Here is a 23,680-nt window from a genome sequence, read left to right on the forward strand (position 1 = left end):
AACCCACGTGTTCTCTGGAAATCCGAGGCCTTGACAGCCTAACAGAAAAGAACGAGGTAGAAAAGGCGATCAAACGCAAATGTCCGGAGGTAACCAATGTCCGGATTGGTATCCCCTCTGCGAACTCTCGAGGTCAAAACTCGCCATGGTGGAAGTTGCTGAGCAATTCGCAAGAAAGCTTCTAAATAGTGAGAAAACCAGAATTGGTTGGGTAGTGTGTAGAATACGAATCCGGGCCGGCTCCAACGAATGTTAGAAATGTTTGGACTATGGATACAGGTCTGCAACCTGTCGGGGACCTGATAGAAGGACAACAGGCCGTAAATGCGGCCAGTCAGGCAGGGACCGTGGCGCGTCTGATCAGAATGTTGCGCACACTGCAGGTTCTGGTCGGTGTACAGTCTTCAGAGTAAAATTGGAAAGAACTAGGACGCGGTCAACATGATTCGCATCCCACAAATCAATATGCACCGGAGCGCAATCGCTCACGAGTTGCTTGCGCAGTTTGCTGCGGAGACCAAAGCTGATTTAGCACTCATCAGTAAGCAGTACCGAAACAAGGACCAATTTCATGGCACCCTGACATATCAGGTACCATATGGGTTCGGGACGGCATCCTTCTTAGGGTTCTTACCCAAGGCCGAGGAGTCAGCTTTGTCTGATTCGGTGTTCAGGGATAACGTTTTTTAGTGTCTATCTTACGCCGAATGAGACGATGCCGGTCTTTCGACGTAGGCTTGATGTTTTGGAGGACGCTATCTTGGGCACGGATGGTTGCATCCTGGTCGGGGGTGGGTGACTTCAATGCTAGGGCACTTGAATGGGGATGTCTCACACAGACTCCAGAGGCAAACGAATTCTGGAAATGGCGGCGAGAACAGGACTAGTAGTTTTAAACGCCAGATCCACCCGAACGTTCGGGTGCCAGGGCTACGAGGAAAGCATTCCAGACGTAACCTTCGCGTCGGAATCACAACTGTTGCTGGTGGACGGGTGGTGAGTTCTGGAAGGCTTTTCCCGTAAGCGACCATCAATGCATTTTTTTCGAAGTGGTGGACACAAACTCTCGGTGTGGTCCACCCCGGCGCTCTTTATGTGCGAAGAACGTTGCGAAAGTGAACACCAGGAGATTTGTCAAAACTCTTGAAACAGGTGGCGCCGCGCTGGAGGGTACTCCTGGGAGCGATGATGGCGTCGGCGCGGAGAGCGTCAAGGACTGTCCACTTTTCTTTATAAAGGAGTTGAAGAGCAAGAAGGCGCCAGGACCCGATGATATTCCAGCAGAGGTATACAAATTGGTATTCCAACACCGGCCAGACCTACTGCTTGACGCATTCAATGCCTGCCTGAGAGAGGGCATTTTCCCTGCTCGTTAGAAGCTGGAGAGACTTGCGCTGATCAGCAAAGGGAAAGGCGACCCTGGGTTGCCGTTTTCATACCGCCCACTATGTATGCTTGACACTCGAAAGTACTCGAAAAGCTCATCCCGCTGCCGGAGACTTACTCCTATAGCACTTTGATTTTAGAGCAGGGAGATCCATCGGGCTGACTCTTGACCCAAAGATGAGCTTTTTTGCGCAAATCAAAGCAGCAGCGAACCAGCCTATAGCTGGAGTTTCGGTGTTAAGTAAGTTTATTGCAAATGTTGGGTATCTGACGTCTGTTCTGGCCGCCTCTTCTGCAGAGTCTGAGCATATACCGTACATCGAGTGCAGTGCAATGCCGAAAACCAAAGACACCCGATTGATTGAGTGGTTCACAGTGGCTCTCCAGGCATTTGAGTCAACTAAACCACAGCTAGTGAACACCACGCTTTTGGTAGACGTCGAGCTTCTTCTCGAAACCGTTGAACTCTACCCAACGGAACTACAGTGTCTGCGATCGTGAATTGTTAGCCGCGTACCTCGCAAAAAATACTTTCGCTATTCCCTAGAAGGCGGGCCGTTTACAGTGACTTTGGCAGTGACGGATCACAAGCCTCTTACTCGTACATTTGCTTTAAGATAGAAATCCGACAAAGCATCTTCTCGTCAACTTAGGCACCTGAGTTTGATAAGCCACTTCACCTTCGACATCCAGCGCTGGCCCGGAGAAGACAACGCAGTTGCTGACGCGTTGTCACGCATTGAGGAGGTCCGGATCCCCGCCATAATCGAATTCCCGGCAAACGCGGAGACGCAGAAGGACAATGTTCTTCAGGGGAAGAGGAATAACTCCAAGTACACTTTTGGGGAGTGCCCCATTTTCGGCTCGACCTCTACAGCGAGATCTCAGAAAAGAGACCAAGGTCATACATTCCCGCCGCTTTTCACAAGCGAGTATTTAATGCCGTTCACCATCTGGGGCACCCAGGTTTCCGGACAAGGAACCGGTTAGTCACTGCGAAATATTTCTAGCCGCCCATGAACAAAGACATTAACTCTTAGGCTAGACAATGTCAGTAATGTAAAACTTTGAAGCATGTCAGGAAAGAAGTAGATGGATTCCCCAGATCCAACCAGCGCTTCCACACCATCTCACCCCACACCTCGACATCATTGGCTTATTGCTAGATTAACACGATTTCAGGTATTGCCTCACAATCATCGATAGGTTCATGGGGTGGCCTGAGGCGATTCCCCTAAAAGACATTTCGGCACTATCATGTGCCGAGACCCTCTGACGAGAGTGGATTCCAAGCTTTGGTGTACCGGCGATCATCATCACTGACAAGGGTTGAATCGTCTCTTTTCTCGGATTGAGGCAAACTCCTCGGCTTCAAACGCCACCGGACAACTGCCTACCACTCTCAGTCCAACGGGATGCTCGAAAGATGGCACAGGACGCTAAAGACCGCTATAATGGCGCAAGACAATCCTTCCTGGTCGCAAGTCCTACCTCTCGTCGTACTTGGCCTACGGACAGTCAGCCGCCAAGAGTCGGTTGCAAGCCCCGCGGAACTCGCATACGGAGAGAACCTGAGACTCCCCAGTGGCCCAGTCCTCGACGTGTGGTCGAACATGACTCCAATATTCCTGTTGCTTCTGCTCAGGGACACCGTGAGCCGGATCAAGCCACCGCCACCCGCCGTTGCCAGTGTGCCAGGGATCTTGAATCGTAAAGACTGCCGCCTCCCGAATGGCGTTGTAGCCACTATACGATGGACCTCACAAAGTCCTTGAGCAAGGTCTACATCACTTTATCCTCGACATCCGAGGCGCGCCTAAAAACATCTCGATAGCTCGCCTGAAACCTTTCTTCGTGGAGATAAATACTCCCGGGGGAAAGTTTGACTGGGTTAAGACCCAAAGTTCAAAAATGAAAAGAGGGACGAAAACGGCTACGGTTTCGTACCAGGGCAGAAGCAACTCATCAGACGCTGCCTGACCCCTGCTCGGATTTACGCTGAATATAATTCGTATTCGAATGTCAGAACATATAGGGGGGCCAATATAGACTCGGACTACTATCTCGTTGGCATGGTGCTCCGAGCTCGAATAGCAATACCACCTAGAATCCCCTCTGACAATCAGGTGAGAGTGAACACTGTCCTCCGCGACACCTATAAGAGGGAAATGGATGCTGCAGTGACCGCAGTTAACAGAGGACCTGAAGATGAAGCATCAACAAATGATCTTCACAACCAACTGAAGAACGTTACCATGGATATGGCCACAAAGATACTTGGCCCCAGCCGCAAAAAAAGTCGGAACGGCTGGTTTGACAAGGAATGTAAGCTAGCAACGGAACGGAAGAATGCCGCATACCGAGTATTGTTGCATTCTCAAAAAAACGCGGGCACGCGCAGAGACTTATCACGAACTCCATCGAGCGAAGAAGCGACTTCACAGACGGAAAAAGGAAGCCTGGGAGAACCAAAAAGTCAGTGAACTCGAAAAGTACAGGGAGCAACCGCATCAGGCGCGTAATTTTTATCAATAAGTCCGCAGGATGAAACCTTATACATCTCGATGCTCATCCTGCTGAGACAAAGAGGGAAATCTGATTTCCGACAAAATGGGCATATTGGAGGGATGGGTTGAGTACTTTGATGAGCTACTGAACAACCAGAACATCGGCGAGTTGGAGGTCCCGCCAACTGAAGACGACGGACAAATACTGCCACTACCAAGCATAAGAGAAACAGTCCGTGCAATTCATCGGCTTAAAAATCATAAGTCGCCAGGAGCCGATGGAATAACAGCCGACTTAGTTAAATATAGAGGCGACCAGGTTCACCAAGTTTATCAGCTTGTGCTCAAGGTATGGGACAGCGAATCAATGCCTGACGATTGGCAACGAGGCATTATTTGTCTCATACATAAAAAGGAAGATATCACACAGTGCAGCAATTATAGAGGTAGGAATATGGACATCAGTGGCACCATCTCTTCATCGACTTTAAAGCCGCCTATGATAGCATAGCCAGGGTAAAACTGCACACGGCCATGAGGGAATTCGGTATCCCGACAAAATTTATAAGACTGACGAGGCTAACCCTCACCAATGTGCGAGGCCAGATAAAAGCAGCAGGATCATTCTCAAGACCATTCGACATCAACAATGGTCTACGACAAGGGGATGCGCTATCATGCGTCCTTTTTAACCTGACCCTCGAGAAAATGATCCGTGATGCTGAGGTAAATGCAAGGGGAACGATCCTCTTTAAGTCCACCCAACTACCGGCCTATGCTGACGATATCGACATCATGGGAAGAACCACCCGAGATGTACAAACTGCCTTCATCCAGATCGAGCAGGCGGTAATTGGCGCGAGATCTTGGGCTGCACATCAATGAAGGCAAGACAAAATATATGGTGGCAACGTCAGCACCGAAGACGAATCAACCAACAACATCAAACCGCACTGGTCAAACACAAACACGAACAAGAATAAGGATAGGAGAATACAACTTTGAGACCGTTGACAATTTCTCCTAACTAGGGTCAAAAATCACAACCGATAACAGCTACGATGATGAAATCCGCGCTTGGTTGTTATCAGCCAACAGAGCCTATTTCAACTTACAAAAACTGTTCCGCTCGAAACGTCTCACCATAGGGTCAAAGCTCTTACTGTACAAGACAATGACCTTGCCAGTCCTCATGTATTCCTCGGAAACTTGGGTTCTTAGCAAGAAGCTCTTGCCTCGTTCGAGAGAAGACTCCTCCGAAGAATTTTTTTCCCCCTACATGAGGATGGACGATTTCGTAGCTTACCTAACGACGAAATTTATGAGCGATACCATGATCGTCAGGTTGTGGATAAAATCAGGCTCAACAGGATGCGGTGGGCAGGTCACCTATTTCGTATGAAAGTCCTGGGGGTTTAACGTGAGTACCTGCCGTGAAGGCAGAATCCCACGCTCTTCTTCGGATACGGATTGATTTTGGGACCACAATCAGAGCCCCGCCATGCAAGCACAGCGGTCCTGGTTTATACTGAGTGCAGGCTCCGCATTCATACCAGTGGATGCGAGGCCTATCTAACACCTCTGCCGCAACTAAGGAGTACGGTACCCGAGTTATACAGCGCAACTCCACGCTCGAGCTCCGAGGAGCTCTGCCCGCGATGTAGGCATAACCACAACCACCATGCTCTCAGAGGGCCATCCCGGTTCCTATGGTACCAGATAACCTCCGGTAAGGCTTCGTGGCAGAGCCACTTCAGATGAGTCCCTTGCAGACTCGGGTCTGATCGTCCTCCTCATTATGTAAATGCGGTCATCCCCCAATGGAGGAAGAAACTGGAGGAGATTTCGCCAGGTGATCCGGATACCATGCAGGCCTAGGTGAAATCTATGAGCGATATCATGACCGTCAAGTTGTGGATAAAGTCAGGCTCAATAGGTTACGGTGGGTGGGTCACTTAATCCATATGGAAGAGGATGATCCAGCCCGGAAAGTCTATAAGGGCAGGAAATATCTATGGTAGAAAAAGAAGACGATGCAGACCTTGCCTGAGATGGAGCGATGGCATAGGTCAGGACGCCAGACAGCTTTTAAGGATATCGAATTGGTAGACCTCGGTGCAAAACCGGGTACCGCCCCGTTGCGCCGTTGATGATGAGGATGATGATGATACATAAAATTGAGATAATATTTGTTACAGAGCAGGGGTAACAGAGAACTGTTTAAATTTTCACCATTGAGCAAGCTTTTTTTGCTCTCAGCTATCACTGAAATACCTAGGAGTTTTCGACTCGAAGCTGAGCTTTAGGCCAATTTGCCAGAAAGCAGTTACCATGAGATACGAGTCGCCGCCCGCTTGACTTCAATGTACCAATTGCACGTCGGCGAGTCCATTGTGATGACAGTTCACGTAATTTAAAATTCGGTGGCGTTTTCAATTTTCTGTAATTATTTAAGGCATGCCAGTGAAAGGAAGCCGAATTCAGTCTCCAAAACCAAGCCAATGAGCTTGATTTGGCAGTTCGAGTGAGCGTCCGTCCTCTCGCATGCGCTCGTTGTACGATGAGGTTAAAACGCAGCACCTATCTGGGTATCAGCACTAAACTTCTTAGAAGATCGTAAAGGAACTGTTGGCTAAAGGCTCTACGAACATCCTGAGGGGAAGTAAGAAGTTTACACTCACTTCTTGCTTCTCATACAAGCACTAGCCTCACAGGATGTTCGCAGACTAGCAAATAAACTTCTTAAGCGGACACAGTGGAGCCAGCAAGTACATCCCTCTATAGGTTCGGTTTGAATGAATCATCAAATTATTCTACGTCCTACGAATGTGCAACCGAAGATGCAGAATACGTTTTTCCCCTGTCAACGATTAGAAGAAAGCTCAAGCTTGAGAGCAGTTTAACGGTGGAAAATCTAATAAATCAAAGGATGCACCAGTGTCTAGAAGAAGAATAAGCTAAACGGAGACGTAAAAGGCGAAGTTACTGCAATCACCATCGCACAAAATAGTAGCATCGAGAGTGAAAAAAGTTCGCTTCGAGATTTCGTAGTGAACGGACGTGTTGCGGAGCAATCCAAGTGTTCTAGGAACGGAAAATAAAAAAGTGACAAAAGTGACGGAAGTGTTAAGCGGAGTGCTCTGTAGAGCAATTAAACAAAGGAAGTATCGTTCTGTTAACAATATACAGTGGATTTCAATATTATTGAGACACCGTATATTAAAGTATAATTTACATGCGATTGTTTTCTTCTGTTTTCTTTTAGTGAACCGAATTCCTGACATCCACGCAGAAACGGCTTGGGGACAAAATGTCCGCCAAGAGGGCGAAGACCGGGGGCCCCTCTGACGAAGAGGGGGGCCCGAGCCCCGGAGACAAGAATCGAGCAAATCTGCTCGAGATAATAAAAATGCTGAAGGAGAAGATCGCGGAGCTCCGGGCAGACATCGTGAGATGTGCGTCTGCTTTCGCCGGAGATGTCTCGGGAGAGCCGACCAACTTAGAAGCCAGCAACATCGTAGCCGGCAACATTGAAGGCAACAACGTTGGAGCCAACAAAACCGTAACGAGCAACATCACTGCTGCAACATCGGAGGACGAAGACCCATTCAACTTCGTCACAAGACGTAAGCCAAAAAGGAGTAAGGTTAGTGCCAAAAGTGTTAAGATTAGTGAAAGCACTCCCCAGGCAAATATTACCCCAACCCCCGCTCAGAAACCAAAGAACCAAAAGATGCCGGTGATTACCGGATATTCATTAAATGTTCCTGTTCTGCTAAGGTCCCTTAAGGCAAAAGGGATAAAGGCAACGTTCAAGAACACGAGGGCGGATAAGACCCTCATTTTTGCCGAATCCATCGAGGATCACGGCAAAATCTTCGCTCTCATCAAAGAGCAAGGCTTAAACGCCACAACTAGCACCACTCAATCCCTGAGGACGCAGTCCCTCATTATTCGAGGATTACATCGGGAAACCGATGCTGTAGAAATTCTGGCGGAGCTCAAAGCTGAGCATCCGCAGCTTAAAATCCGGTCTGTAGCCAACTTCCTGACAAATCAGGACAAAGCTCTACATAAGGAGAATCCTTCTCTCCCAATGAAGCCTTAATCGGGACTTTTTATAGTGACCTTCGAGCCCTCTCAAGAGCTCAACGACGCCTTCAAGGTGAAATACATTCTACACCAGAAGGTTACCTTAGAAAAAATAAGACCGTTGGGACAGATTCAATGTTTCAATTGTTAAAATTTTGGGCACGTTGCTCAAAATTGTACAATTGTACATCGGTGCGTTAAATGCACCACAGAACATCCGCGTGGCGACTGCCCACGCCCCTCAACGGAGGTGCCGCAATGCTGCAACTGCGGCAAAGTCGGACATCCCGCCAGCTTCAGCGGTTGCCCAGCATATAAAGATATGCTGACCCGAAAAGAAACTGCCAAAGTCCGCAAATCTAAAGAAGCACAGCAGACCAAACAGGCAGTAGCACAACTGTCGCAAAGTTTGGCGAAACCAGGCATATCTTACGCCGAAGCCATGAAACAATCACTGCCCCGCGTGGCCCCTGCACCACTACCTCCAACAAAGTCTCTCCCAAACCAGCCGGCTGCATTCCGTGAATTGGTTGGAGCCCTCACCTCAGCCAGCACGAATGAACAACGGCAATTCGCTGCCATTAAACTTATTCTTAATTTATGGAGTTAACTATCGTTACTTTTAACTCCGCGTCCCTTGTATCTCACGCTAAACATGCCACTGCCCAGGTGTTGATCGACTCTCTGAAAGCAGATATTTATTGCGTTTCGGAGACCCATCTTAAAAGCAGGCATAACGTGAACTTCACCGAATATAGTACCATCCGGGACGATCAAAACACCGGCTTTTCCCTATTAACCAAAAAAGATTATGAATTCGAGGAAGTCGCCATAGACAACCTGCTAACCTGTTCCGCTGCGGCGGCTTTCATTAAAACGGCTGGCAATAAACGGATTCTCATTGTCTCCGTTTATATTAGGTGCCAATCTAGAAATGAGGAACTGGGCCATGACTTAAAAGTCTTGAGCGATCTCTAGTTGAAATCTAATTACCTTGTCTTTGGAGGCGACTTCAACTCCAGGCACACTCACTGGGGCGACACGGCCATTAACTGTAATGGGAAAACCCTGCTCAAATGGATCCACGACCCTTTCTCGCCTACCAATCTCGTGATGGTCTTGCCGAATTCTCCGTCAAGGCCCAGTAGTCAATCTATATTAGACTACTTCCTTCTATCTATGGAAATGAAGCAAAGCTTTCAGGTAATATCATGTGATACCTTACCAGGCATGTCCGACCATTTCGCGGTCAATCTCAAACTGTCCTCACCTCTTTCTCTGAAAAAGAGAGTAACGACCACAATTAGGTCTTTCGCCCACACTCACTGGGATAAATTCAGGGCTGAGTTAGCACCAAAACTCAACTTGAAAGAGCTCTCAAATAATCGCAATCTGTCGGACAAAGAAATCGACGAGGCTATTAACTTGGCGTCTGACGCTATTGACACTGCTACACGCAGAAACTCTAAGCTGATAAAAGTCGATGAGTTTGAATTCAATTCTCTTCCACATGAGATAATGCTCCACTTGAAAGTTAGGCAGATTTGGAGGCGTAATCTTAAGAGCAAATTTCACGAGTACGGGAATAAAATAAATGCGGAATATAAAGCATTACTCTCCCGGATTAACTGTCTCAGTACGCTAATCCGTGGTATGGTGGCGACCTTCCGTAGCAAGGAATTGACCAGCAAACTTGCAGATATTAAGCCTGGAGCTGCAGTGATGCTGAGAAAGCAAAAACACTTGGGGAATTCTTCGAGCAACGCAACACCTCCTAGCAACAGAACGGCTCTCACTAAGACTGTTGATTCAACAGTCAGAGATTTCACTTCTAGGAACTGCTACAGAATCACGTCTTTTTCTGCCCAGAACCCTTCCAACAAGCCTACTGATTCGAGCAAATTTCTGAGTTTATCACAATTCACTGCTATTACCCATAACTTTAACGGTAAAAACTCAGCAGGCCCAGATGGAATTACGAATTTCGTCTTAAAAAATCTTCCAGTAGCCTCCATTAAGTTCCTGCTTGCGGTTTTTAATAACTGCATTAATAATGGCTACTTCCCATCCACCTGGAAAATAGCCAAAATTATAGCCATTCGGAAAGGAGGTGTCTCCTGTGAACCTGGTAACTTCAGACCCGTTTCACTTCTATCTAACCTGGGGAAGCTTTTTGAGATAGCAATGGACCGTAGGGCTGGTCCAACACTGCAATCTTAACAACATTATTCCAGACCATCAGTTCGGTTTCCGTGCTAAACACGGAACACAGCACGCCCTGAGCTACCTCCACGATACTGTGGCCAGCAGACTTAACGTCAATAACAAACCCACGGTAACTTGCGCTCTAGATTTAGAAAAGGCCTTTGATTCCGTCTGGATAAACGGACTAATGTATAAACTGATAAAATACGATTTCCCAATCCCGACAATCAGACTTACCATCAGTTTCTTCGAGGATAGACATTTTTACGTCAGTGTCGGAAATGAGATTTCCGATCTCTTGCCGGTTACTTCTGGGGTGCCGCAGGGATCCATTTCTGGTCTTACTTTGTACAATATTTTCACTGCTGATGTCCCCTCCCCTTTTAACTTTTTCATGGAGAATATTCTGAAAATTATAAAAAAAAACGACGAAACAATAGACAAGGAGGAAGAGCTGGGTGCGTTTGGGCGGAGCACAAAGATGCGTCGTTCACCGCAGCGACCAGTGAAAGAGGCAACGAGGGCTGATATACCCGATGAGACACCGGGGCGCCCAAATAAAGAGGAAGCCTCATCAAGTGGTGCGACTGACCGTGCGGGGATGGCAACTCCACTACCTTGCAGTGCCCCTGTCCTGGAAGTAAGCTCAGTGAGAAACGCTAGTCCTGAGCAGATGGATTTGGGCACAAATCGAGTGGAAATGCATTCGACCGTCCTCGCTAGAGGAAAGGCTCATCCGAAAGTGCGCAGCAGTGGTGAAGCGTATGCGGTCGGCAACGTTCCTTCAGAGAAACGTCAGCAAAGGCGTCAAAAACGGGCTGATGGAACTGGAGGAACTACTGGACCGCGTTTCCTTTTATAGACGCACGTGGAAAGCAGCGGAAGACGATTGTAGAGCAGAAGCAGTCGCACTCCCCGCTGAGAATGCTGCTTGCGTCAAACGGACCGCAGATAGCCCTCTGCGAAGTGAACAGGGGAAAAAGCGGAAAGAGGACGACGTGCCTGAAGGAGACTTTATCGAAGTAGTCTCCAAGGCCCAAAAAAAAAGGCGAAAAAGGATAAAAAGAAACAACGGACTCCGGCGCCAGAGACACGTCTGTCCAAAAACAAGGAGGCAGCCAACCCAAAGCCAGTAGCGGAAAAAACGAGGAAACGAAGAAGGACTAGACCGTCGGCTCTGCTCATTAAGCCGACGGAAGGCAAGACATTTGCGGAAGTCCTTAGTGAAATCCGCTACAGGATGAAACCCGAGGAGAACGGAGCAGAGGTGTCTTCGATACGGAAAACGAGGAGTGGTGGAGTTCTCGTCGAACTGGGCCCAAAGACGACCAACAAGAGCACGTTCTGCGAAGCGGTCAAGGGGCTATTGGGGGAGAAGGCCCTTGTTTCCAGCCTAGAACCCATGTGCTCTCTGGAAATACGGGATCTTGACTGCCTCACAGAAAAGGTCGAAGTAGAGGAGGCGCTAAAGCGTGAATGCCCAGAGGTAACCAATGCCCGGGTAGCTATTACCTCTGTAAATGCTCGAGGCCAAAAACTTGCCGTGGTGGATGTCCCTGAGCAATATGCGAAGAAACTCCTTAACAGCGGGAGAATCAAAATCGGATGGGTAGTATGCAGGGTACGAATGCGGATAGTCCCCACCAAGTGCTACAGGTGTCTGGACTATGGACACACGTCAGCAGCTTGCAAGGGTCCGGACAGGAGGACAGCATGCCGGAGATGCGGCCAAGCGGGTCATCAAGCGAAGACTTGCAAGGAAAGCGAGAGTTGTGTTCTCTGCAGGGATCGTGGTGCGTCTGGCGAAAGCGTCGCACACACTGCGGGCTCGGGACGGTGTCCGATCTTCAGGGCGGAATTGGAGAGGGCTAGGGTGCGAACGCCATGATCCGCATTTTGCAAATTAACATGCACCGGAGTGCAACCGCTCACCAGTTGCTAGCGCAGTTCGCTGCGGAAGTAAATGCTGATCTAGTGCTGATTAGCGAGCAATACCGAAACAAGGACCCGTCCTCATGGTATCTTGACTTATCGGGCACCGCTGCCATTTGGGTTCGGGACGACGTTCGACTTCGTGTTCTTGCCGAAGGCCGAGGGGACGGATTTGCCTGGATCCGGTGTTTAGGGATATCGTTTTTTAGCGTTTACCTGACGCCGAATGAGTCGATTCCGGACTTTCAACGCCGGCTTGATGCTCTGGAGGACGCCGTTTCGAGCACGGAGGGACGAATCCTGGTTGGCGGTGATTTTAATGCCAGGGCTCTTGAATGGGGCATGCCTCAATCAGACTCCAGAGGGAAACGGATTCTGGAAATGGCGGCGAGAACCGGGCTCGTAATTTTAAACACCGGATCCACGCCAACGTTTCGGCGCTCAGGTTGTGAAGGAAGCATTCCCGACATCACTTTTGCGTCGGAATCTCTGGCATCATCGGTGGACGGGTGGCGAGTCCTAGAAGACTTCTCGGCAAGTGATCATCAGTACATTGCGTTCGAAGTGTTTGACGCTACTTGCCGGCGAGCACCAACACGACGTTCCCCCTGCGTGTGGAATGTCGCGAAGGTGAACATCGGAAGGTTCGTCGAAGCTCTTGGAGTAGGTAGGGCCGCACTGGAGGGCACTCCGGGGGGTGGTGGTGTCGCAGCTGACACCGTCGTAAATTCAGTGATGAATCTGATAACGACGGCGTGTGAGGCTTCCATGCCCCGGAGAGGCCCCAGGCGCGACAAGCCTTCTATGTACTGGTGGACGGCGGAAATTGCCGACCTACGGAAGGAGTGTCATAAGTTCCGCCGTTTGGCACAACGTTTGTACGCCAACGAGGAGGCATGTGCCATAAAGGCACAATATAGATCAGCAAAAAGGAGACTCCGCAGCGCTATAAATAAAAGCAAAGCTCGCGGCTGGCAAAATCTTGTTAATGAGGTGAATGATGACCCGTGGGGACTTGGCTATAAGCTTGTCACTCGGAAAATCGGGGCTCTGCGGAAGCCCTGCATACTGAGCACCGACCAGATGGACCGCATTGTGCGGGCATTGTTCCCCAGACACCCTGTACGGGTTGATCTAAACAGCGCGGAAAGCCTCGTGGATTGCCCCCTTTTCACAATGGGAGAACTCGAAGAAGCGGTTCTCACTATCAAAAACAGGAAGGCGCCAGGCCCTGATGGCATCCCGGCGGAAGTTTACAAACTGGTGTTCCGCCAACGGCCAGAATTGCTGCTCGAAGCGTTCAACGCGTGCTTGAAGGAGGGCATTTTTCCTTGTCGCTGGAAAGTGGCCAGACTCGCGTTGATCAGTAAGGGTAAAGGAGATCCGGAGCTCCCGTCTGCATACCGACCGCTGTGTATGCTTGACACGGCCGGGAAAGTGCTCGAGAAGCTCATCAGGGGTAGACTCGCTGAAGCGATCCGTGCTGCCGGGGACTTATCCGCAAGGCAGTTCGGGTTTAGAACAGGGAAATCTACAGTGGATGCTGTTATGGAGGTCGTAGATGCGTTTAATCGAGCCGGGGCGCACAGCCGCCGATCTCGACGGATAGTGCTCCTCATAACGCTTGACGTCAGAAATGCCTTCAATTCCGTAAGATGGACAGATATGCTGGGCACACTAGAGAACTCCTTTCACGTGTCAAGCTATCTCTTGCGGATATAGAGGGATTATCTGAAAGACCGCTCCCTGTTCTATGAGACGCTAGAGGGCCAGAGGAGGATGGAAATCACGTCGGGAGTAGCGCAGGGATCCATCCTAGGGCCGGACCTCTGGAACGCTTCCTACGATAGTCTGCTGAGACTCGATATGCCTGAAGAGTCGCGCCTGGCCGGTTATGCAGACGACGTTGCGGCACTTGTTGCCGGACGCACTGTTGAACAGGCGCAAAGCAGACTTGGCATATTGATGCGACGGGTAAGCGGATGGATGACTGCTCACGGTTTCAACCTTGCGCTGGAGAAAACCGAAGTAGTCATCCTGACCAGAAGGAGAATCCCGACCTTGCGTCCCATATCGATCGGCGAGTTGACTATAGAGTCAAAACCAGCGGTTAAATACCTTGGTTTAATGCTCGACTCGAAGATGAGCTTCTTCGAGCAAATCAAAGCAGCCGCGGACAGGGCTGCAGCAGGAGTCGCGGCCTTGAGTCGGCTAATGGCGAATGTGGGCGGCCCTATATCAACTAGGAGACGTCTCCTCATGGGAGCAACGCAGTCCGTCCTTCTCTATGGTGCGGAGGTATGTGCATCGTAAACGCCTAGCTCAAGTGCAGAGGCGGGGAGCTTTGCGAGTGGCGTCTGCTTATCGCACTGTCTCCGAACCGGCTGTGATGGTGATTGCGGGAGTGATCTCCGTTACCCTCCTTGCCAAGGAGCGCAAAGCTATCTATCGTCGTAAGGGCGAAAACTTAAGAGAAGTGGTTGCCCGTGAAGAACGTCAACGCACCCTTAACGAGTGGCAAGTTTCTTGGCAAAATGAGCCAAGGGGCAAGTGGACTGCGCGGCTCATCGACAAATTAGACCCGTGGTTGAACAGAAAGCACGGTGAGATTGATTACTTCCTTACCCAACTTCTAAGTGGGCATGGAGGTTTTCAGTCTTACCTGCACAGGGTTGGGAAGGCGCGATCTCCTGATTGTGTGTTCTGCAATAGAGTGCCGGATGACGCTGAACACACCTTTTTCTCTTGCGAGAGGTGGGATGGCCTCCGCCAGCAGCTTTATGCAGACACAGGGGAGCTCTCTCCAGACAACATTGTCAGAGAGATGCTGAAGAGCGCTGGCAGCTGGAATCGTATTGCGCATTATGTTCGGGCTCTTCTTACTACGAAGAAGATTGAACTCGACCGGCAGAGAGATCGGACGGTAAGGGGTTCCCTGAACTACCAACTCCCTTCCTCCCCTCCCCTCCCGTTGGTGAAAGGAATTCCCTGACTTGAAGGCTCCCAAAGCCGGGAGAGCGGGAGGGCTAGCCCGAAGTAATGTGTCAAACGGTTCCAGGCTAGTTCTCTGATGACAGGGAGGTGTTTAGTTGGTAGTCTGCCAGCGTACTGTTGCGGGAGTCCAACACTCTGTGCGTAAACGCATTCACCTACACTACTCCAAAAAAAAAAAAAAAAAATGTCCCCTCCCCTGAGGTCGGTACAGAACTTATGCAGTATGCCGACGACACACTCGTCTACTCCTCTAATTTTCGCCCAGACAAGGCAGTTAGCGATATAGAGGATTACTTGGTTGACCTCTGCTACTACTACCAGAGCTGGGGTATTAAAATTAACTCAACCACTGGAACAACCACTGGAAATCGGAAATACAATAGTAAGAGGGTCGAAATCGATCAAATATCTAGGAATCAATTTCAACGAATTCCTAAGATTTAACGACCATGTTAAACTCGCCATTGGAAAAGCAAATGGTGCATTGCGCAAGATCTACTTTCTTCTTCGCAAAAAAAGTGGGTCTAAGCACCAAAACTAAGCTGATCCTATATAAGACTCTCATCAGGCCCATCATATGCTACGGAGCCCCTTCGTGGATCACTTGCTCTTCGAAAATCATGGATAAATGCATGTCTTTCGAACGCCGTGTATTAAGATATTGCGCTGGATTGTCTTACAATTGGAAGACTAAGAAATGCGGCAGGAACGCCATAGTATACCGGCGAGCAAATATAGACCCCATTAGAGAATATATTCTCAACATTACGGAGCGGTTTTTCAATAAACTTGAAAACCATCCAAACCCAAAAATTAGAAGACTGCATGAGCAGGGCAAAACAATCCCACTAGCGACTTTCCTTAGGCCGTGCCAGATACTGAACCCTGACCTAAGATCAATAATCCTGTCCCTCTTCGACACACCTTGCCTGGTAGGAGTGCAAAGAGGCTAAGCACTATAAGAATATTAAGTGCTATTGTATATAGTAGAATTAAGTATTTATGTAAGTAAATATAAGTAGTAATAAGGTAGATGTAAGTAAGTAAAACAAAACCTTCTCGCGTCATTAGTGCGGACGCAGTTTTGAAAATAGTCAGAGTGAAATTATGCGGTGTTTCCAACGATTAATTAATTGAAATAATAAAACTTGTTGTTTCTTTTTCGTTGGTGTGGGTATTTATTCTTGCAAATACCGATATTTCGGGAACCACTTGTTCTTGTTTGCACTGATGAAGGGAACAAGTGGTTCCCGAAATATCGGTATTTGCAAGAATAAATACCCACACCAACGAAAAAGAAACAACAAGTTTTATTATTTCAATTTGAAAATAGGTTAAGTAATGTTTTAATTATATACAAAGCCAAGGAACGTTGTAAATTACCGTTTGTTTTTACGCAATAAAGTTAACTACAGAGAAGGTCGGGTAGGCCAAACAATGTATAGCCACCCATTGTAATAATTCTAAGCTAGCTAAGCTAATTCTAACCTACTTTTAAGCAAAATGTATCAGATGTAAGACACTAATTGGAAATAAATAAAATGAAAATGAAAATGAGAGTGAAAAATTAACGACTGAAAGGACACGCGGAAAGAGCGTGGAGAAAATGTAGATGGTTTGAGTCAGTAAATATTATATTTGCCATGCTCGTCCTCGATTAAAGATCAACATTTGTGATAGATTTTATCAGCCAAAAAAGAGAAAAAAATCTTAGCTACAGACATGTTCTCTTATTTTGACTCGCCATCCTTGTTTAGGACGATTTAAATTTATTTGGAGCTAGTTTTTTTCGATTTATTATGGGAATCGAATCCATTTGTCTATCAAAATAACAACAAAAGCAATTTAAAAACTAGAAATATAAGAACCATTCTCAAAGTTATTTCCAAAATATTCCCTTTAACACTGCAAATCCTCCATATGATAATATAGATATATAGTTCACGTTCTAAACCATCCAGCATAATAAATACTTCATTGCACTCTTCAACACGACGATTGCCGTCCATTCGTTTCCATCCGCCATTGATGCCGCACACCAGATACCATGGCAACCAATCAACCGTCAATGCACATGCTCAGAGACTGGTAACGCCCCGCGACCGACGCCGAAAAAATGGCGCGTGGCGGATGCATTCGGATGTGGGTTGGGTTTACTACTATCATAGTTCAGGTATTGCATTTTCTGATGAAATAGATGTAGTTTGTTAATGGGAAAAGCGAATGTATCTATGTATCTGAAGCCGGAAGCTGGTGGAAATAGTGGCGTAATTGAAATGGGGATGTGGTTGGAGGGAGGTTCCACAGTAAGATTGCGGAACCAGTTCATTGACGAGTGGTGCATGGACTTAAATCGAAATTCAGAGCAAAGTAAACGTTTTTGGACTTACCCAGAATTATTTCTTTACTCCAGAGGCAGAAATCATGAAGTCAGCAGACATAATTTATTTGTAGTTGTGTTCGTTGGTTGCGAGTGATTGGAATCTCTTGTGGATTTCAAATGCATTTTTGTTTCTCCGGTTCAGCGTGCACCGAACTTTCTGCCCGTTCAGGTCTGCAATCGAAGCGGTGAAATGTTTAAGCGGGATTTTAAGGTGAGTTTTGAATTCAATGTCGGATTTTTGCTTTTCTGAAATGAAATGATGTAATTGGTGCTACATCGATGAATGGCTTCATGAATTTCATTTTTGATATAAAAACAAAGCTAACACTTAAGGTTTATATGTACTTTTTATAATCCAATCGCTGCAAAATTTTATAAGTTAACATATTTGAATTTTCGAGGCTTTTTTTTGCCATCGCTATTCCATCACTTGCTAGTATGGCGAAAAAAGCACTTTTCTGCTATTTGGCTAGTGGTTTCTACTATAGTAGTAGCAAGATTTCTGTCTCCTTTCACAATGTTTGACTTATTGTTTGCATTCTGTCATATTCGAGTCTCACATTGAGGAAGAGACAGGCAATATGAAATGAATATGAACAACAGATAAAATGACCATCCCGAGTTGACTATTGTCAATAGGCCCAAACACAATTCCGTTACAACCGGAACGTAATGTGTCAAACGGTTCCAGGCTAGTTCTCTGATGCCAGGGAGGTGTTTAGTTGGTAGTCCGCCAGCGTGCTGTTGCGGGAGTCCAATACTCTGCGCGTAAACGCGCAAAAAAAAAAAACATAGCAAATGCTCTGTGGATTCCGCTTCCTCATCACAGGAGGGACACGTATCATCTTGAGTAATTCCTATTCTGAACATATCCCCAGCTATATTATGGTCTGTCAGATTGCCCACAGTACACCTGCAAGTCTTCCTGCTTTTCGATAGGATAAACTTAGCGGTACGCATGTTCGGCTCTGGTATGAAAAGTTTGGTGTGTCGAGAAGCATTTAGTCTCTGCCGCCTGTCATTGTGGGAAGCTTGTTCCCAGTTTTTGAAAACAGACTTAGCCAATGCTACTAATACTCCAATTGCTGGTTCCGGTACCGGCATAGGGGAGATTGACCCGTTGCTAAAGCATCCGAGATTGCATTTCCCTCTACGCCACAGTGACCAGGTATCCAGAGTAGTTCCACCGTATTGAATCTAGAGAGAGAGTTCAAATGGTTTCTGCATTCCTGAACGATTTTCGAGGTGACCAAAGGACTGCTCAACGCCATCAATGCAGCTTGGGTGTCACTGCAGATTGCCATGCGTCTGCCCTTTAACCGCTCGTCAATCACCCAGTTTGCCGCCATTAGGATCGCATAAACTTCGGCTTGAAAAACAGTTGCATATTGTCCCAAAGGAAAAGCCCACTTCTCGTTTTTATTCGAGAGGTAGACTCCGGCCCTCTTGTGTTTTTGAACCATCGGTGTAGAAGACTTCCGTATATCCCGCCACGCATTCCTCTGGGACTTCCCACTTCTCTCTCTGCGCTTGAAGGTAACTTCATATCTTCTACTAACCAGATGTATGGGAATACGAGAATCGGAAGACATTATAAGAACTGAATTCAGTCCTCCCAGTAACTCTTCCAATGCTCTGTGCCCTCCCACATCCGTTGTTTCCCCATAGATCTAATCGAATTAGCCTATGAGCTGCTCTCATTGCAGTGCTTTGAATAAATATATCCAGGGGCTGTAAGTTGAGTAGTGAATTCAGAGCTGCGTCGGATGTCGTGCTCGTAGCACCAGTGATACCCAGACACACTGTTCTTTGCAGTGCGGCTAGTTTACGGTGGAAACCTTTTTGTCTCACCTTAATCCACCACACTACGGATGCATATACGAACATCGGCCTAATGGTGGCAACGTATATCCACATTACCACATGAGGCCTGAGGCGCCATGTCGAGACAAAGGCCCGTCTGCACAGCCCATAAGCTGTGAGAGCTCGTTCCATCTTTACCTCTAAATGTTTGTTCCAAACAAGTTTTTTATCTAGAGTGACTCCCAGATATTTCACTTCTTCGGAGAGTTGAAGGGTAGTACCCCTCATCTCTGGGAGGCAAAGTCCATCCAGTTTTCTCTTTCCATTTTTGATGCTGCCAAGAGTGCACTTACCTCCGGCTAAAATTCAATTTTTATGAACGAAAGCTTCGGCAATAATGCTAATGACATTCCTAATTGGCACTTGCAATTCAATTAGTGTCTACGACAGTTTCCTAAACGAATTCATGCGAAAACGAAAAGTGCCGCCATATTGCAAATGAGGCAACTGTCACGAATCGCAAAAGATCGATTTTCCGATCTTTTCTGCGTGCCATATTGCGCGCCGGACTTATTATATATTGCCTCATACAAGTCATTTGACAGCCCTCTCACTGCGGACGGACGCACTCCGCTGTTGTGTTTGGGCCTAATCACACATACAGAGCTGAAAAAGTGAGGTCTGAGTTCGTCCGCATTTCCTAGAGAGTTGCAATGATGGATGGTTTTTTTGACAACTCCTGCCGAGTTGCATTTAAGGGAGGAAGCCGCATAGCTGATTTTCAGAAAGGCGATTTTTCAAACACGTTTTTCTCAAAATGGCGTTTTTCGCATTTCCGGGAATTCTAGCTCAAAAAGTAATGAATCGAGCATTACGAAATTTGGAGGCGTGATTCTTTACAAAATTACAAGGAATATGAACCAACATTTGACTGATATCTAATATTTAAGGCTGCTGAACATTTGTAAAATTTTTGATTTTGACTATTTTCAGTTGCATTGAGGATTACATTCTTAGAAAATAAGTTAGTAATGTAAAATTCAAAGGTTTTTGTTTCTGATAAAAATTGGAGGCGCTACACGCTCCGCAGTTGGAGAACTCTAGTTATGACCTTCAGCAGAATATTGTCGTGTAACTCTTTTATTTTTTTCTTAAAATAATCTCCAAATAATTCTTCCACTAAAAAAAATCTAAAAAAAACAAAACCCGGAAAAAGTCCTTCTAATGTGGTTTCTCCTTAAATGCGACTGGGCCTGCACAATTGAAGCTGCCACTTTTCCAAAACGATCTCTCTATAGGTACCGCTATACTTTTTCTTCAGCCTTTGTCCCATTCATAAGCGGGGTCAGTTCGTCGTGATCGGTTTCGCTATTTTGTTTTATCGAAAGCCTGATCTGGATACAATCGTGAGGCTTTCAAATTCCCATCCAGCGTATCAAGCCATCATTGTTTTGACCGGTCTTTTGGTTGCTTGAAATCGACTTCGATGTTCAGGCCAATCTTAGCAAGTGAATTCTCGTTAGCGCAAATTATGTGGCTAGACTAGCGAAAACGCCTCCCTTGCAATTTTTCCATGATCAGTGCAACCCCATCGCACTCCATAAATCGCGGATATCCTCATTTCGGATGTGATCAAAACATGTCACGCCACTAGTCCAACTCAACATCTTCGTCTCCATTACCGGAAGACGCCGTTCATTGTCTTTAATAGTCGGCCAACACTTAGAACCACAGAGAGCGACAGGCGGACGACACTGTGGTAAATTTTAGATTTGAGACGCTCGTTGACATGTTCATCATAAAAAACACCAGTTGTGGAACGCCACTTCATCCGTGAAGCAATTTTACAACGCAGTTCTCCATTGGTTGATAGCAGTGGCCCGAGATATATAAATTGCTCAGTTCTGGGCAGGTCACTGCCGCTGTGCAGTGATTATGCCTGTTCCATGGGGATCGGTCGTCAGAAATTCAGTTTTATTCAAATTTAATCTGAGACCGTGTTACATGAAGCGATAATTCCAGGACGCTAGGAAAACATCATCTGGATAAAACAGTGCATAGGGCGGTGGACGTTGGATGTCCCGTGTGAAAGTGTCCATAACAAGAACAAAGAGGAGTGGTGAGAGAGCGCTTTCTTGATGAACACCAACAGAGAGACGAAACGGTTTTGATACATTCGCCACACTTCGAACTTTATTTTTTGGATCATGGTAGCGTAGTTGGACCTAACCCACGAATTCCTCTGGTACTGATGTCGTAGAGCATAACAGATGAGTTCGTGTGTCACGCGGTAAAACGCTTTCTCTAGATCCAGAAATGCAATGTAAAGAGGACGATGCTTTTCACGACGTTTCTTCAGCGCAGCGTGTATTGCGTTAGTAGTTCCACAGTTCTTGACAACTCTGGCTTGATTCCCGGTTATTTCAACGATTTTGCGAATACGGTTGTCAAGAATGCGTTCAAAAATCTTCATGATACTTTCTTGCCAATCTGATTAAAGAATTCACTGAGCCACAGTGTTGGGTTCCAGCTTTTCGCTTTCCAGAGCTCAGGTCCTTTGACTTTCCCTGATTTCATTCGTTTTACTGCTTCCTTGACTTCAGATGCGCTCACAAGCGGCACTGGTTTAAATGTTGGCAATGATTTGAAAGTGGAGGTTGAGCAAATTCTTCAGTTGAAATCTGCTCGAAGTATGCTCGCCATCTATCAGTCGCGGCTCGATGATTGGTAAGCAGTGTTCGATATCCTGTGTGTGTTCGTTTGGGTTTTTGGCAAGTCGATATAGATCTCTCTCGCCATCCCGGGTGTCCAGTTTATCGTAAAGATCTTGGTAATGGACCGCTCGGGCGACCACGATAGGTCCGCGATTGCTTGCCGGTTGGCATTCTTATAAATTTGCCAATTTATTTTCATGGATCTTCATTCAAAATTGATTTGGTGACCTCGAGGGCTGTATAGGCCGCTGTGTGGATCGTGTCGAATCGAAGAAGATTGGTTCTACGAATCTTCCACATTCGTAATGGTTGGTAATCGCTTAAGTGAGATCATTTTTTCTTTGTTCTCACGAAATCGCCACCATTTAATGCGCGGCATACCTGTGCGTTCCTCACGCTTTTTTATAGGTGGGTTCATTCAGAAGACAATGGTCTCATAGGGATTGATAATAGTCAAATCCGTTTGATTACCGCGTAAACTCTTCTGGAAATCAAGTATGATAAATGTTTCGAAGATTGAAAGAAGCTTTGAAGGAGATGAAATAAATTTTGAAGAATAATAGACAAAGTTCGTTTTATTTGAGGTTTTACTATTTTTGCAATTGGCACTCAAACTGGAACTGTGCCATAGAGAGAAAATCTAGGTGCGGGGTGAAAGTAATGGGGAACAACTGGATCCGGGGTGAAAATTGTACAAGTTCCCAATTATCCTTTTTTGTCATTGAAAATTCTATCCTGGTCTCTCAAGAAAACTCCGGGGCCGGAGAATCCCTCCTTTCTACCCTTTTGTGTCATATATATGGTTGCCAACCCCAAATACGCGCTATAGTTCGTGGATATCTGAAATGGATTTCAACTCCTCCCAAGACTTCTCGAGACGCCCGCACTCCTTCTTTACTGCTCTGCGCAAAGTGCCCTTGGCACTATCCACTTGATGAATGATTCGTAGGGTGTTGATGTGAAGGATCCGCAGCGGAAATTAGGCTGCTCTCTGTCTGTCAAGCTTTCAAGATATGCTTTGATGCGTTCCAGGATTATTTTAGCTTTTATCTTTGCAAGGGCAGGGAACATGCAGATATCCCTGCCATTGTGACACTTAAAACTGGCCCCTTCCTTTGAGATCTTGACGATCATCCCTTCTTCCATTCTCTGGAAAGGTCTAGGATTTCCAAGATTTCTGTACGAGTGGAAGTAGTAGATCTGCAATTACTGCAGGTTTAGCGATAAATAAGTCCACGGGAAGACCTTCAAGTCCAGTGGCTTTACTCCGTTTGAGTGCATTGATAGCCGAAAAGAATTCTTTTCTGCTTTTGGGAACAGTCCGAATTGATATGTTACGGTCACTTGATCTACAAGAGGAGGAACCTCACCGGATGTGATACGGTTAAGGATCATGGTGAATTGCTCTTTCCACCTCTCCAGTTGTTCATCATTCTGGATAAGAAGTCGGCCGTTGACGATCGTTCGATGGTTCTGTGAAGGATGTCAGAACCATCGAAAGATTTGCAAATTTTTTCGTGATGCGGTATACATTTATGAAATCAATGCAAACTGCGGCATCTTCTGCTTCCCTGGCTCGCGCAATAGCAAATTCCCTTTTGTCATGGCGTGCACTATCGTTCGTTATCAGAATTAGAGTGCGTTACGCCCGCCGTCACTCCCGA

At 46.8% G+C, this 23,680-nt stretch overlaps 1 protein-coding gene across 2 annotated transcripts in view; it reads right to left on the reverse strand.

Moving 5' to 3' along the window:
- Nucleotides 1-17,709, reverse strand: part of LOC119651811 (protein glass) — a 35,446-nt gene extending 17,737 nt beyond the window's left edge. For both annotated transcript variants that reach the window (XM_038055603.1, XM_038055602.1), the window contains exon 1: nt 17,507-17,709. The gene's annotated coding sequence lies outside the window, so the exon portion shown is untranslated. The remainder of the gene's footprint in view (nt 1-17,506) is intronic.
- Between the last annotated feature and the right edge of the window lie 5,971 nt (nt 17,710-23,680).

This window comes from Hermetia illucens, chromosome 3 (assembly GCF_905115235.1).
Source record: "Hermetia illucens chromosome 3, iHerIll2.2.curated.20191125, whole genome shotgun sequence".
NCBI lineage: Eukaryota > Metazoa > Arthropoda > Insecta > Diptera > Stratiomyidae > Hermetia > Hermetia illucens.